This window comes from Miniopterus natalensis, chromosome 10, assembly GCF_054644295.1.
Source record: "Miniopterus natalensis isolate mMinNat1 chromosome 10, mMinNat1.hap1, whole genome shotgun sequence".
Classification (NCBI taxonomy): Eukaryota; Metazoa; Chordata; class Mammalia; order Chiroptera; family Miniopteridae; genus Miniopterus; species Miniopterus natalensis.
The window spans coordinates 44,540,946-44,557,666 of record NC_142090.1 but is presented as its reverse complement, the minus strand read 5'-3'; the positions used below and the strand labels follow the sequence as shown (position 1 = coordinate 44,557,666).

Below are 16,721 nucleotides of genomic sequence, written 5' to 3'. Positions count from 1 at the left end.
TCCTACTGGATGTCTTTTTTGACTTTTTTTTTTTTTGCTTTTATGGGAGCCATTTCTGATGGGTTCAGTGAAAGGTTCTTACCTTGCCTCTAGACTATTTGGCCTAGGCAGTTGTGTGGATAGATTTTTGTATTATTTTGTTTTTGAATAACCAGCCACTTTAACACTAAGTTATTGCTGTGAAGATTGATTATTTATTTTTGGGAATTGCAGTTGGGTTCAAGTGGCAGTGTTGGAAGCTGAAGAATGGATGCATATGTTCGTTCTCTGGTTCAGTATATAGTTGCTGAATGGGACTCTTATTGACCAGAAAGTTGAACTTAATGGAATTTAAGTTTTAAAAAAAGGAAATTTATTTTAGGGCTGCTAGAACCTGGTGTATGGAAAGGGTGAAAAGAACTTACTGTTCTTTTGCTGGCATTTCAAGTGGCCTAGAAGTATTTTTACCACTCCTTCTGCCATTGGGAAAGACAGAGATGCTCTCTAATATTCTTATACTATACAGTCCATTTAACTGTATAATTATTATAATACAGTTTTTAAGAACCATTATGTGTTTTATATTAATGTATGAGTTACTTTTGTTGTTAAATAATAGATTCCCAAACAAGGCACTCTTGTGACAGTTGATTGCTGCCCAAATAGGAATGCTACTAAGAAAGGAAAGAACCTGGAAGCAGTGCTTGAGAGGCAAGGGGTTCCAAATCTAAAGCACTAGCCTTTCTTTATGTAAAGCATCTATCTTATAGATGCAAATCCATATCTGATAATAGTTATAGGCATTTATTGGTAATAATCAAAGATTCATGGCTTTCTAAAAATACTTCGAGAGTCTTTTTTGAAATTACCTTTTTAAGCAATTAATACAAGATATAATTTATGAAATATTACTTATATACTAGATAGGAATTTGTCCAGTATACAAGTGAGATACACCTGTGCCTTGTTTGAATGTCTAGTATGGGTACTATAAGGCAATTCATAATAAAATGATGAAAACCAAATAATTATACAGTTAAAAGAGAAAGAATAATACATAGAAATAGAGCAATGTAGGATAGCTTTCTACCTATTTTCTTTATTAAATACATTTATAAAGTATTTATAGAATGTAAGTATGATTTATATAATGGAGCCAAATCTTTTCTGGTATAAATATAGCCATTTTTATTATGAAAAATTATCAATTTGTAGGTAACTACAGAATAACTATTTTTGAAGAAGCAGTTGTTTTAGAATTTTTTTTTTTTTTTCTTTTAGTCCCACATACAGATATGTATCACTTGGGCATAGTTTCCCCCACTCAGTGGACACAAAGTATAGCTGGTGCCATTTTTTATTATGGGACAATCATCACTGTTTTTTTTTGGTTTATTTTTCAAATTTTTGAATTCTGGTTTTTTTAATATAAAATCTGGAAGCTTAAAAAGACCCTTAAATCACATTTTTCCCCTTCCCACAGAAACATAAAGCTTTTGGAACTGTTTTCATAAGAACTTTTGATATTATTAACATATTGCTTCCTATCAATTTCAAATACATAATCAAAAGATATTATAGTCGTGTAAGATGCAGGCTGCTGGAGGAAGGGTGCATGGGACTTCCCTGTACATTTCTTTGTTTACCTCTTGTGAAGCTACATAATTGTTTCAAAATAAAATATTTTTTAAAAAGAATTACATTTTATTGTACTCAGGTGGTTATATACTGTTATTAATTGTTAGTTTTTTTAACAAAAAGATTGTGCTGCTAAAATACAATGTATCACTAGTAAATTAAACTAATTTAAAATTTAGGAGGTACTCAGTGATTATTTATTGACTGAATTAGTATACTGGACCAAATTTATATTCACTTCTAAGGCTATAAAAGAGAATTTATTGGATCACTTAGAGTTCATCTAGTCTATCAGTATCATCTTATAAATAGGATCGAAGGTCTAGTTCAGGATCCATGAGAATGGGTTTGTTAAATTCTAGTTCAATATTTCCATATTCCAGTACATTTGCTCTTGGATTATTGTGTCTCTTAAATAAAAGTCATTATTCCCACCAAGTCCAATTTATTCTTTGTTATATATTTCTTTTCTTCTCATTATTAAGTTTTGAAAATCGTGGGTTTGTTTTGCCTTTCCTTTAGAGTTAGGGATCTTGTATTTTACTCCTTTTTGTTCCCCATTACCTTGCCAAAAGTTGGATCTCCCTGAATGTTTGAACTAAAAAAGGTTTTAAAATACTTTGGGAATAACTGATTAGTGAATATTGACAGACTATGATTTAGGAATATCTGCTTTAATAAGAAGATTAAAAGTTTGTTTCACTAACCTAAGTTTTTTCTTAAGCAGTTGTAAACATTTCCATAGTCAAATTTAACAGACCTTTTATTTTAAAATAACTTTTTACTATACATAGCATTAACAAAGGAGGACATCTGTAATGCTTTCAACAATAAAGATAAATGTTAAAAAAACACAAAAACAACCCGAAAACCTAGACCTTGGTGAATAGAAATGGAATTGAAGCCAGTAGCTATAGTGAAGACTCTAAGATACCCTAAAAAACTGCGTATTAGCCACTCTTAGTTCTTATTAGGAAGCTTTTATTTGCATTTTGTTTGTCCTGAGATTTGAAAAATACCAATCACAGCACACAGGTTAACATAATAGACTGATTGGTTTTCTCACTAGTGCTTGGTTGGTGTGGTTGAAAATGTGGAGGATATACAGTATATATTTAAAGGGAAAATTGAACTAAGTGTAAATATTTTTTTGTACTTGATTAGCAAAATGACCATAACTAGGATACCTTTCTTACCGGGAAGCTATATCTGTAAAGTTTTTAAATTAACTGCATGTCCATAAACGTAGGCTAATACTGGAAGTAGACTTCTTCCTTCTAGCATAATTTCATAGGATAATACCAACAGTTCAAGGAGAAAAGCACATTTTGGATCATCATTTAGAAGCATCAACTGTATGGAAGAGTGTTAGTCTAGACCAGAGGTTCAGGTTACAAAGGTGAAGAGTAAACTTTTATTCCTACCCTTAAGAAAATTATAATCAGATAGATAGTCAGAACTCTAGATCAGAACTGTCCAGTAGAAATATGTGAGTTATATGTATACTTTAAAATTTTCTAGTAGCCATATTAGAAAGGTTTTTTAAAAGGTGAAATTAATTTTGTTAAATATTTTATTTAACTGAATAAATCCATAGTATTATTGTTTTAACATATAATCATAAAAATATTAATGAGGTGTTAATGAGCTATTTTTCACACTAAGCCTTTAAAATCTGCTATGTGTTTTATACTTTCAGCACCTTTCAATGTGAACTAGTCACATTTCAGGTGCTCAGTAGCATATATGTCTAGTGGCTTACTATATTCGATAGAGAAGCTCTGGCAGGGTAACAGTGGTGGGACTCAGAAGAGAAAAGAACAGTGAAGTCTAGGTTAGTTATGAAAGTTGTAAAAGTGAGATCATAACAATCTACCTCTTTCTGAATAAGAAAGACAAAAATATAGGTATGAGGTAGATGATGTTCTCAATTTATAGGTGATGAAACTGAAGTCAAAGAACAGGTAAGTGGCAGAGGCAGAATTTAATAATATGTTGATTTTAGGCCTTTTCTTTCACAGCTTCTTTACTGATATTACAAAGAATGATTTATATAACTTTGTTTTGATACATGGTTTATGTAAGTAGTAGTTTCAGTTTTAGAAGTAGTAAATTCAGTATAATAAATGGCTGCATGTGACAATGATATTTTCATGTCTCTGATCAAGTTAAGGAATGTAAAGAAAACCTAGACTCTATTATCACTAGATACATAGGAAAGTTGAGCCAGGGTTCATTTGTTTATTAGACTTGTATGTTTTTTATCCTCTTCTATTCCTTTTTACCTCTTCTACCTCTGGCTTTCCAACATCCGAATTCCTAAATTGGTTAAAGAAGGAAAAAAAAGATGGGAAGCCCTTCTGGAGCTGGAAAGTGGGGAGAGGTATAAATGGGGAATGTTAAATTTTTTCTTTCCTAGCCTTTTAAAAAAAGAAAAGCCAAATTACTTTTCCCTCTCAGAGACTGGGAACATGATTGCTAATACTGTATTCCTTTTAATATTTTTACTACCAAATATTCCTTGGTATTATTAGAAATCATTATAATGAGATTTATATAAGTAAGTGTATTTTATGATGAGGTGGACAGATTAGTAAATTTGACGTGTAAGTTAGAGTTGAATTCTTTTGGAGGAGAGCTCTTAGTACTATGCCTGGCAATGCAGTAAATGCTTATTTGTTGGCTGAGAGTACTAAAGAGAGATGTGAGTTTTCAGTTTTGTTCTGCCACTGACATACTAGTGAGCCCTTAAACAAGCCACTTAATTATTGTGGACTCTGGTATCTTGGTTTGAAAAAGAGGGCTTGTTATGACCTAGTGATTCCACTTCTGGGAATTTATCCGAAGAATCACTTAATTCAAAACAATATATGCACCCCTATGTTCATTGCAGCATTATTTACAATAGCCAAGATTTGGAAGCAGCTCAAATGATCATCAGTAGATGAGTGTATAAAAAAGCTGTGGTACATTTACACAATGGAATACCACTCAGCCGTAAAAAAGAAGGAAATTTTACATTTTGCACCAACATGGACGGACCAGGAAATTATGCTAAATGAAATAAGCTAGTTAGAGAAAGACAAGTACCATATGATTTCACCTATGTGTGCAATCTAACGAACTAAATAAACTAACACAAGTGGAGAGAGACTCATGGATATAGAGAACAGACTGAGAGTGGTCACAGGGGAAGGGATGGGGGCTGGGTTGGATGGGCGAAGGGATTAAAGACAGTCTCATGGACACAGACAACAGTATGGTGATTACCACTGGGAAGGGAAGGGTGAGAGGAGGTAGAAAAAGATAAAGGGGTGATAAATGGTGATGGAAGGAGACTCAACTTGGGGTGGTAAACACAGTACAATATAGAGATGATGTATTGTAGAATTGTATACCTGAAACATAATTTTATTAACCAGTGTCACCCCGATTAATTTAAAAAAAGAAAAAGAGGGCTTGGATTTAAATATTAATGTGATTCTTTTTGATTCCCAATTTTTGAGATTCAGTACATTTTTACCACATGTATTTTGCTATAGTATTTGATAATGATTTAAGTGTTACTAGAGCCACCTGCTGTCAGAATTTATTAATTTGCTGAAGTGGTCGGGTGCTATTAGCCTGAATTTAAATGGAAGGTATTGAAATGTTTTATGTGAAATGTTTCAGTAGCTTGTTATTTGTTCATTTTTTACTACTTAATGTTTTTTGCTTATGATTTCTTTACACTTAAACCACTAGAAAGAAACTAATATTTTCTGCTGCTCTTAAAGTGTTGATTTGTTTATCCTAATTAAGAACTACTTTCACTTAAGTGTGGTTTTGTTTTAATATTTGAAAGCCTATTTTAAAGTACTATCCTAGCACTGTTTAGAACTATTATTAGAACGATGTTGAATTTCTCACTTGTTTCATACTTAATCATAGATAATTTTTTCTTCTAATTTTTTTCACTTGTGATACTGAATGTAGAGCTCACTATACCCATACAATTCTCTATAACATAGTATATAATATCTCTTAATCATTCCAGCAAAAATTCAGGCAGGTATTATTCCCATTTTTACAAAAGAAATGCAGCTCAAGGAGATTATCAAATTTACCTAAGACCACATAATAAAAACTAGAGTTAGATTTGAACTCAGGGTTGCTGCTTAGCTCTAGATCTTGCTGCCACATAGGTGAGAAGACCCAGGTTTTGTTAAAGATGAGTTAAATGAAGCAAAATGCCACATGTGATAAACTGAGGACAATTGTTACACAAAACCTGTTCTCTGTTTTTAGAAATTTCTTGTGTGCTATTGTAATGTGTATAATTTTAAATGATGTCTTTGAAAAATAATAGGTTATAAAAAGGATGAAAGAAATGGAAAGTTTTTGTCACAAATCTGAAGGAGCATGGGGAGAACTCATGGAGATCCTTTATACCCATTACTATAACAGTTAGGGAGCCAATTTATCCATGTGCCATTACTGATACCCAAGTGTTTGTTATTGAATATTTTAACATTAAAAGTAAAATTAGAGGTTTCACCTAAAACACTGGTATAAACTTCTCAGTAAAATCCAACTATATTTTGAAGGTTTATACAGGGAAGAAATTAAGTTTTTGATGAGGAAGAAGGAAATCATAAAAGCCCAATTTCTGAGGAATCAGAGCTTACTCAGTTATTTTATAAATTTATTTTTTTAAATATCTCAGTGATTAGCACTTTTCTCTTTTAGATCTTAAATTCAGTTCATCTAACTTAATGTCTGCACTAAGAATGTATAATGTGGCTTGGATGATCATTTCTGATGGCTTTTTAAAGAATACAGATATTTTGGTGTAAACAAATAAGATTTAAAATTTATGAAGTGGTTTCAAAAAAATGGGACAGCATCAGGTAGATTACTGTAAACAGAATGGTAGTTATTCTGTCTTCTGTGTTCTTGACAATAATTTAGAACTAAAACACATATGAAAATAGCCTATTTTCATTTTTAAGAATGGAAATATTGCATAAAGAAATAATTTTAATGACCAAAAATGTTCTCCATATTTTTTAAGTTTATGAAGTAATGAAAATTAGAGTGGCATATATTCAGGATTACCAGAACTCAAAGGCTTTGTGTAACTTCCCAAAAAAGCAACACATACTACCATTTTATAATGCAAAAATGAGGTAAAGCTATTTACTTCATTAAGTCATTAATCCACAGGCATAAATAGCACTCCAGTAAATTTCACAGGAATAGTGGGGACAATTGCAGTTTGGTGGGAAAAGTGCTAGACCAATTTAAGAGATCTGGGCTTTAGTATTTTCTTTGCTGTTATAACACCATGTGACTTAGAAGGTTTATATGGCAGGTCCTAAGGATACACAGTGAGTTAGTGGTAGAGTTAGTGTGTAGAGTTTGTGACACTTAGGTCAGTCATCTCCTTGTCTGTAAAACTGGAGGTTGGACAACATAATCTTTAAAATACCTTCAAGGGCAGTGCCTGAACATCACTTCGGAGCAGCATAGATTCTGTTTCCTGAACAGTTCCTGTCCTACTGCTGTCTGTCCCACACCAAGCAGGACTTAGCAGCTGACCCTCCACACCTAGCTTCGTGACATCATCTGGGGGTCCAGGAACTGCTCTCCACACTGCACCTATCTAGACTCAGTAGGAGCATATCTACTACCACCAGTTCTAGGCCAGAGCAAATCTACTTCCAGTCTGAGAAAAGGAAACCATACCCTGACACTCCCTTGGGAACAGATGCAAACCGGCCCTACCACATCTTTGTTCTACCTGCTCTAGCAGCAACATTTCACCTTCTCCAGGCCCCCAACATCACCTCTAGGGGTCAGAGGTAGGCCCTGGGAATGACTAATTTAGATTAAATCTTGACTTCGTCAGTATTGTCTATGTCTCTCATTCCTATAATTCCTTGGGCACTGTATAAATTGTAGGCCTATTCAGATGCTTGAATTTTTTCATTGGTCTTCCTTTTATTCTTCCATCTGATGTATGTAACTTGGCTTTTACTTTAACCATGCTCCTATCACATTGAAGCTAATGCATAGTTCTCATGCCTTATATTGCTTGTTTTCTTAGCAGTATTTGATATTATTGACTCTTACTACCTGTGGCTTTAGTGGTTTTCTTTTTCTTTTCATTGTAGTAAAATACACATAACATAAAATTTACCAGATTAACTATTTTTAAGTATACAATTCAGTAGCGTTAGCTATCAGTGTTGTGTAGCCATCACTACTATTTTTAAACTTTTTCATTAATCCAAACAAACTTTGCACTTACTAAACAACCTCTTTTTTCTCCAGGCACCAGTGCCTGGTAACCTCTCTTTTTATTGTCTGTCTCTGTTTGTCTATTCTAAACACCTTATATACATGGAATCATAAAACATTTATCCTTTTGTGTCTGGCTTATTTCACTTAGCAAAATGTTTTCAAGCTTCGTCCATGTTGTAGCATATATCAGAATTCCATTCCTTTTTATGGCTGAATAATATTCCATTTGCCTTCTACAGTTCATTCTCTAGGAGTTAATGTGATGCACCACATTTTGTTTATGTGTTCATTGTTAAGAGACACTTAAGATGTTTCCACCTTTTGGCTATTGTAAGTAATGCTGCCATAGATATTGGTATACAAGTATCTGTTTGAGCCCTTGATTTCAGTTCTTTTGAGTATATAATTTAGGATTAGAATTGCTGGGTCATAAGGTAATTCTGTTTAACATTTCGAGAAGTCACCAAACTGTTTTTCAGTTTTCTTTTTATTCCTTAATCTCCTTTTTAAATGTTTCTTCTCCTGTTTCTTAAATATTTATGTTTTTTTGGAGTCTGTATTTACTTACTTTGTAAACTGTCCTGGAGGTTTCATCCACTTCTATAGCTTTCACCATTTCCTACATGTTCATGACTTCCATATTATCCTTAACCTAATTCTGTCTCATGACCTTCATCCATACAGCCCTCTGCATTACTAGACCTCTTAATTTAGAGATCTCATGACTATAAAGTACATGTTTGTTGTAGAAAATCCTTTTTTACTTTCCAGATTGTTTTGGAATTTAAAATTAAAGTTAGAACTAAGGTCCACAAATTTTTTCTGTAAAGGACCAGAGAGTAAATATGTAAGACTTGGAACAATATGGTTTCTGTTGCAGCTACTCAGCTCTGTTGTAGGGAAAGCCAGGCAGTATATATAAATGAATGGGCATGACTGTGTTCCATTAAAACTTCATTTACAGAGTTAGGCAGCAGGCTGGGTTTGGCTCAGGTATCCTAGTTTGCTGACCTCTTGTTTAGAGAAAGTGAATCTTAAGAAGGTAGTTTCTATTAAAGAATACCATTTTTCTCTGATTTCATTGGCTTAATAAAGCAAATACTAGTTCAGTGGTATGACTTTCTTTAAAATTGTAACAACAACTTGATAAGAATTTCTTACTTATTAAAGGTATTTATTGAGGCCTTATTATTTACCAGCTACCATTTTAGGTGCTGGGGACACAACTCCATCTATAAAATTTTTTTCTTAAAATATATTTTTATTGATTTCAGAGAGAGGAACGGAGGAGTGCCATTGATCAGCTGCCTCCTGCATGCCCCCTGCTGGGGATCGGGTCTGCAACCCAGGCATGTGCCCTGGCCCAGAATCGAACCTCAATCTCCTGTTTCATAGGTCAACTGCTGAGCCACACTGGCCAGGCCATATATAAAATCTTGTATTTATATTCAGATTGTTTTTCCTCTTGTAAAATGGAAAAACAACTTTTCTTATTGGAGTCCTGTTCTTAAACTTGCCCTCTGGATCTCATCTCCTCTCACCTTTTCAAGATCTTGATACTTCACTTTTGCCTGAAGTTATTCCACATCTCCCGTATCTTCAGTTTCTCCCTCTATTAGATCATTCCCATCTCATATAAATATCTTTTTTTTAATGTTGATAAATTCTACTGTTGCGTGAAAAGGGCAAATGTACAAGGATACCATATGTACAAGGATACATATGGTATAAATGCATTTATTTAAAAATCTGTAAAACAATACTATATATTACTTATGGATACATAAACATAGAAAAATAAAAACAAATATGGCAATGGTAAATACTAAATTCATGATAGTGGTTATTTGAAGAAGAGAGTAGGAGAACTGGATTGGAGAGGATACACAGGCCTCAACTATATTACCTTTTTCTTAAAAAACAACAACAAATGTAGCAAAAGATGAATACTCGGTAAAGCTGGTTTGTGGGTACAAGATACTATACTCTTCTCAAATATTTGTCTATACATCTGAAAAATTTAATAAAATAATGCACTTTAGATGAAGTTCTCAAGAATGTAAGTTAAGGTATCAAATGAGATCTAAGGTTTATTAGGTACTCAGTGTGTGACAGGCACTGTACCATAATCACAACTGGATGAGATAGATAAATCATGTCCATTTTACACATGAGGAAACTGATGCTAGGAAGTTAGGGAAATTCTGTTCATCTAAGGTCATTCAACTATTAAGTGAGAGAGCAGGATATGAACCTGGGTCTTTCTGAACCTCAAAGTATTTTGATACATTGTTCCTTAACCACCCAAACTAGAGTACCCCATCCAGCTGTGAGTCATTCTCCACCCCCTTACCTGGCTTTTTTTTCAGGGCACTTACCACAACCTAGATCTTATTATATCTTGATTAGTCTGTGTGTTTACTGTATGTCTCCTCATCTAGAATGTAAGGTTCATGAGAACTGGAACTTGGCCATATTTACTGCTGTAGCCTCAGTGCCTGGCATATATTAGTACCAACATTTGTCGAATGACTGTTGCTGACACTCTTACTCTCATTTACTTTGGTATACTGTCACTCTATGTAAAAAGATAAAGGAGATTCTTAGTGTCACTAAAGAACCATACACATACGAGTTTTTTTTCATCTAATATAAAGATCTTAAAACTCCTGTACCCTTTTATTATCTCATTTCTGTTCCTCTTATTAGCACACTCCCTGAAAGGGTTATTTGCACTCAACATCAGGCTGTACAACACCATTATAACTACCCATGTTGTCAAAGTAATTGGTAGTCTTTATAATTTATATAAATTTCTTAGAATTTCATGTAAATAACCATTTCCTCCTAAGAGAAATATTTAACTCTGTTGGCCTTCTTGGTACCACACTTACCTGGCCACTCTTTCTTATTTTTTGCTTGATTTTCTGCCCCCAAACCTGGTTTTTGTTTTGTTTTGTTGTTTTTCCCCCCAGGCTCATCTTTAAGTAACTCCATCTGTATCCAGTTGCATAAGCCAAAAGCCCAAGATGTCATTCTTTTTAAAAAAAAAAACACACCAAGTAGTTTATTAAAACTTGAAGGGAAAACTGTCTAGGATTCATTTCTTTTAGAGTAATTTATCCCTACTTAAAGACAGATTGCCCTACATACACATAGCAGCTATGTACAATGAAGTTATAAAATTCACCTTGGTTTTACAATGATAAATGAAAACCATTAAAATTCTCCAAACAAGGTATGCAAGGATTTTTATGTTCTTTTTTTGTTAGACATTGAGAGCAAAATAACCTTCTGGAATATAAAGATAAGAGTTGAGTAAGCATGCCACTAATAGGGAAAGGGAGTATTTTCACAGAACTAGTATTTTTCTCCATCCCATCTCCGTTAATATAGATCAGAAAATACTGTTGCCCATTTAGTTAAAAAAATGCAAATGTCAGTATATATACATCAGTTACTTTATGTACAACAAAAGAATGGGGAAGGGGAAAATGAAAGAATGTAGAAAACTATACTGTAGTAGTCAGGATGTGGTGGAACCAAATTGCAGTTTTGTAATTGAGAATGTCTTGGTCTTGAGGAACAGAGTTCTGGAGTAAAGTAGCAGGTTCTCTTTTTAGTAGACACCTCCTCTCTGCTGCTGGAACATATCAGTTGTATCTTCATCTTCCATTTCCAGCTGTGCAGTGCATCTGTTTCATTGATTGGCTGCCTGTCAAATTGGATTCTGATCTGCCTCATTGACAAATAAGTGGTGTATGCCTCTTAATCTTACACTGCACCACAGAACTATCCTGCCCCACCACCTTCAAATTAATGATTGTTGTTCTCAGTCTTGAGTCCTTGGCTTTTCCTTGGCCATGGCAGGCGCCGGAGACTCCTCAGCTGTGGCTTTACAAAAGAGGTACCACGTCTGCACTGAAGGAGCACCCAGGCAGTACCAGGGACTGCAGAAGAAGGAGGCAGTGGCATTGGAAGACGGAGAGGTTGCACCTAAGGTGCATTTATTGCTCCTTTTCCTTCACCCTCCATATCTAATTCATTGGTCAATCCTGTGTCTCCCTCCAAAACACACTTAGGATCAGTACAGTTTTCTCCATTTCTAGTCCAAGTTTTTGCTGTCTTGTCTGTACACTGCAGTGAAGTTGTCTCTATGTTTCTTTTTTGCCTTCTATAATTCATTCTCTATGTAGAAGTTAATGTGATTCTTCTGAAGCATAAATCAAATCATGTCGTTCTCCCACTTGAAAACCTTCCAGGGATTTTTTGTTTCACTTAAAATAACACTTAAAATCCTAACTTCTTTGGGCCCCAAAGGCTTCACTTCTCTAATCTCTACTTGATATTTTCCCCTTAACCTACTGTAATATTGAAAATAATATTGATATTATTTTCCTTGTTCTTTCGAACATTCTAAATTTGTTCATACCTCAGGGCCCTTGTATTTGCATTTCCCTCTGCCTGGAACATTCTTCCTTCTTAGCACAGTCTTAGCTGAGCTCAAATATAACTTTCCAGTGAGGCTCTTTTCTTCACACTGTCTAAAATAGTATCTGAATAACCTCTCTGCAATCATCTTGCTTTATTATTTTTTCTTTATTATTTTACTCAAATACAAACTTCATGAATATCTGTTTTATTATATATATCGCTGTATCTTCAGCACCTTACCACAGGGCCTGGCATATAGCAAGTAGTGAGTCATGAATTATATTGCTTGACTGTCTCTTGGTTTATCATACAGGAATGATTGTTGAATGCTCATATCTTAGTTAATTTTATTTCTGTTTAGGAAAGACAAAACTAAAGCTAGATAGATATACAGGGTAGGGCAAAAGGTGGTTTACGGTTGTTGAGTATGTGAAACACGGTTTATTCTTGTATTATTATTTATTATTTTCCATATGAACAACTGTAAACCTCCCTTTGCCCCACCTTATATTTTACAACTTCTTCATTGCAGAAAGATGTAAAGGGCTATTGAACAAAATATCTCTTGTATGTAAAAACTTACACAATTGGTGTGATTTCAGTGAGTTGTGAATGCTATAGTTTTATAAAGTAGCAGTTCTAGTTAATACCTATTTCAGGAAACTGGAAAATACTAAAAGGCAGTAGGAAACCAGCAGAATTAAAAGAGCAACTGAAGCCCTCACCAGTGTTGCTCAGTGCTTAGAGCATCAGCCCATACACCAGAGGGTCTTGGGTTCAATTCCGGGTCAAGGGCACGTACCTGGGTTGCAGGTTCGATTCTCAGCCCCAGTCTGGGCATGTGTGGGAGGCAACCAGTTGATGTGTCTCTCTTACATCAATGTTTCCCCCCCACCCTCTCTCTCTTTCTCCCTCTCTCCATTCCTACCCCCAAGCCCCTCCCTTCTCCCCTCCCACTTTGTCTAAAAATCAATGGAAAAAATATCCTAGGTTGAGGGTTAACAGCAACAACAACAAAAGCAATAGAGAGAGATTGAAACTTATTACATACATTTTCTGAGTGACTGACTGTGTACTGACTATGATAGACTACATGAGGAAAATGTAGGAGGGATATAAAATTCTTCAATATAAGAAAATTTCGTAAGTGGTGGTATTTTTTTAAGTGATTGTATTTTGACTAATATTTTAGATCACACTCTCTTTAACTGAAACGGAATTTCCCAGATCAAATAGTTAAAAGACGGAGTTTAAAATATAATTTTGTTTTCTCAACTCTAGAGTCTATGTAAAGATCCTTTTTGGAAGCTCTATGATAATGTGCTGTAGATCAAAAATAGGCACTTGAAGCTGATTCAAACTTTGTGTGACTAAACAGCCAAATAAAAGATTCTGTAATAAAACAACCAAATAAAAGGTTTTTTTCAGAATTGAGAATAATCTATTAAGGGGAAAAGTAGATTCAAAGAAGTTTGGCACACCATGTAATACCTAGAAATTAAGTGGATGAAAAGATAATTTGAAGCATATTTGGCAAATGATGCCAAGTTTGATAAGGTTTAAAAAACACATTGGAAGGGTGCCAGAGAATTATTGGGAGCTTGTTGTTGGTAGTGTAATTGATTGATTCAGAGATGACAAAGAGCTGAGTCTTCTTTTAGTAATAATATTTGAGTCTTTTATTTCTACATTGTTATTGAAAGCAACTCAGTATCAGATGCATCTAAAGTGGTTAATGGGCACTGTGTTCTATACCTAATAAGAAATTAATGTAGCCCAGCCAGGCATGGCTAGCGGTTGAGCGTCAACCTAGGATCCAGGCGATCGGGGTTCGATTCCCGGTCAGAGCACATGCCCGGGTTGTGGGTTCGATCAATGACTCTCTCATCATTGGTGTTTCTGTCTCTCTGCCTCTCCATTCCTCTCTCTGAAATCAATAAAGATAAATTAAAAAAAAAAAAAATTAATGTAGGTGAATCACCACAGTGAGTTGGTCCTGTACTTGATAATGAAAGGAACTTAAGAATCGATTCTCGGCCTTTTCAGTAAAATCAAGTGAAAGGAACTTAAGGATAAATTTTTAAATTATTAGTTGTAATAGCAAGTTGCACATTTTAATGTTCCTTTCTTAGGTAAAAAGGTTACCAGTTTGTACCCTGGCCATCATACACTCATGAGGATCACTTTGAAACTAGACAGAGTACTAAGCTTTTCAGTGAAGCAAAGAATTGAGCTAAGGTAATTTGTTTGTAAATGGAGAAGGGTAAAGAAGTCTGGGGGGGAAAGAGTACTTTTTACATGTGCTCATCCAGCTCAGGGCTTCTCCTGAATCTACTGAATCTGGGAGAATTGTTTACAGATTATTCAACCTCATATTTGAAGCCTTCAGCTTTATCTTGCCATCATTTCCTTGCTTGGGGAAGCAATAAACCAGTAGAGACTATATAGTTTTTCAGGATAAAGATCATATTCTTTAGCTAGATACCCAAGATACTTTTTGAATTGGTTCTTGCCTGACTTATCTGCCCTCATCTCTGGCCCCTTCATACCTTTAACTCTATCTGCTCTGAATTTTAGCAATTCTTTTTATTCTGTGGTTCCTGAATGTCAGTGAATATAAGATTTAAAGTGCTTATCAAAATATAGATTTCTGAACCTGATCTTTAAAATTTTTGATTCATTTGATTAAGTGGAGCTGTAAAAAATTATAACATGCACTGCCAGTGATTGTGATGCTGATGGTCTGTCAATCATGCTTAGAGAAACATGCTTAAATGTGCCTCACTGTTGATATCTGTGACTGCACACGTGCGCCTTGTGTCTGGAATATTTTCTCCATCTTTTCTATATCTCAATTTCTTGGGCTTGTTAACTTGTCATTCTTTAAAACTTGCTTAAATATAAATACTATTAACCGCTGGGGTGGCCCAGTTGGTTGGGCTTATCCCATGCACCAAGAGGTCTCTGGCTCAGTGCCTGGGTTGCAGGCTTGATTCCCAGTAGGGAGCGTGCAGGAGGCAGTTGATTGATAGTTTCTCTCTCATTGATTTTTTTTTTTTAATATGTTTCTATTGATTTTTTAGAGAGAGAGGAAGGGAGAGAGAGAGAGAAACATCAATGAGAGAGAAATATGGATCAGCTGCCTCCTGTACATCCCCTACTGGAGAATGAGCCCACAACTCAGGCATATGCCCTGGCCAGGAATTAAATCGGCAACCTCGGTGCATGAATCAACACTCAACCACTAAGCCACATCTGCCCGGCTCATTGATGTTTCTCTCTCTCTCTCTCTCAAATTACTTTTAAAAAAAGTAATTACATATTAAAAAAATATGACAACTATTATGAAGGGCCCCTGATGGCACTATTGTAATCATTGATATACTTGTTTTCCCCCCATATACCATTTGCTTGAGAAGGACCACTTCTTTCACATCTTTATTTTTTAATTTCCAGCATCTGTGTCTTTTACTTAATGAGTGCTCAAGTGTTTATGGAATGAATGAAAACTGTATAATTTTAAGTTTTTGAAGGCAGAGACAGTGTTTTGTCTTTATGTCTCTCATAGTCCCTGGCAAACATTAGGCTCTCTACTATATTTGTTTAAGTAGTGCAAGTCAAACTGAGGTCTATGCATGATATAGTCCCAAGGGGGCTCTGTGAATAATAGGAAGTTTAAAATTTTTGCTATTTTAATTTTAGCCAGGAAAAAATTTAAGTATGTTTAGAATCATCCTGGATGACTACCACTTTATACTGAATACTGCTATGAAATTTGTTCAAGTGCTCGAATTTGTGTTCAGTGGCGTTGGTACACATATCACCTAACATCCTAGTTTTAACATAATGTTTCTCTAAATCCAAATCTACGAAGAAAAATCCCCTTCTCTCTATTACAGAGATTTGTATATTACTTAATTTTGAAAAAACAGCTAAATAAACATTATCCTGAAGTCTAACTGACCTTGCATGGTCCTTGAAGACTCCCCATGCCATTTGTAGCATGATATTTTCTGTGGGACTTTGTACCCTCTATTGCATAGCATTAGGAGAGGCACATAAAACTTGGTTCTCTAACTTCCAATGATGATAATAGTGATCAACAGGCAGTTGTCAACCTTATCTGTTCATCAGCTTTCAACCTTTCAAGATTTTAGCTTCCATAGTTATCTCTTGCCTAAGTCCATTATCTCTGGAGGGTTGCAGATTGGTGATTTTTCTAATTTGATCATTTCTTCTGCATTTATTAGCTTGTAGGGAACTTCCAAAAGAAGCAGTCAGTACCAAAGTGTTGGCTTAATTAACAGGAGAGCCATACTACTTATTTCAGTTTTAGAGCCAAGTTGCATATTAGAATCTCTTTTTATGCATTTCAGTTGCTCTAC

At 34.7% G+C, this 16,721-nt stretch overlaps 1 protein-coding gene across 4 annotated transcripts in view; it reads left to right on the top strand.

Annotated features, from left to right (window-relative positions):
- Nucleotides 1-16,721, top strand: part of KMT2E (lysine methyltransferase 2E (inactive)) — an 83,707-nt gene that overhangs the window by 22,386 nt on the left and 44,600 nt on the right. The gene's annotated exons all lie outside the window — the stretch shown is intronic.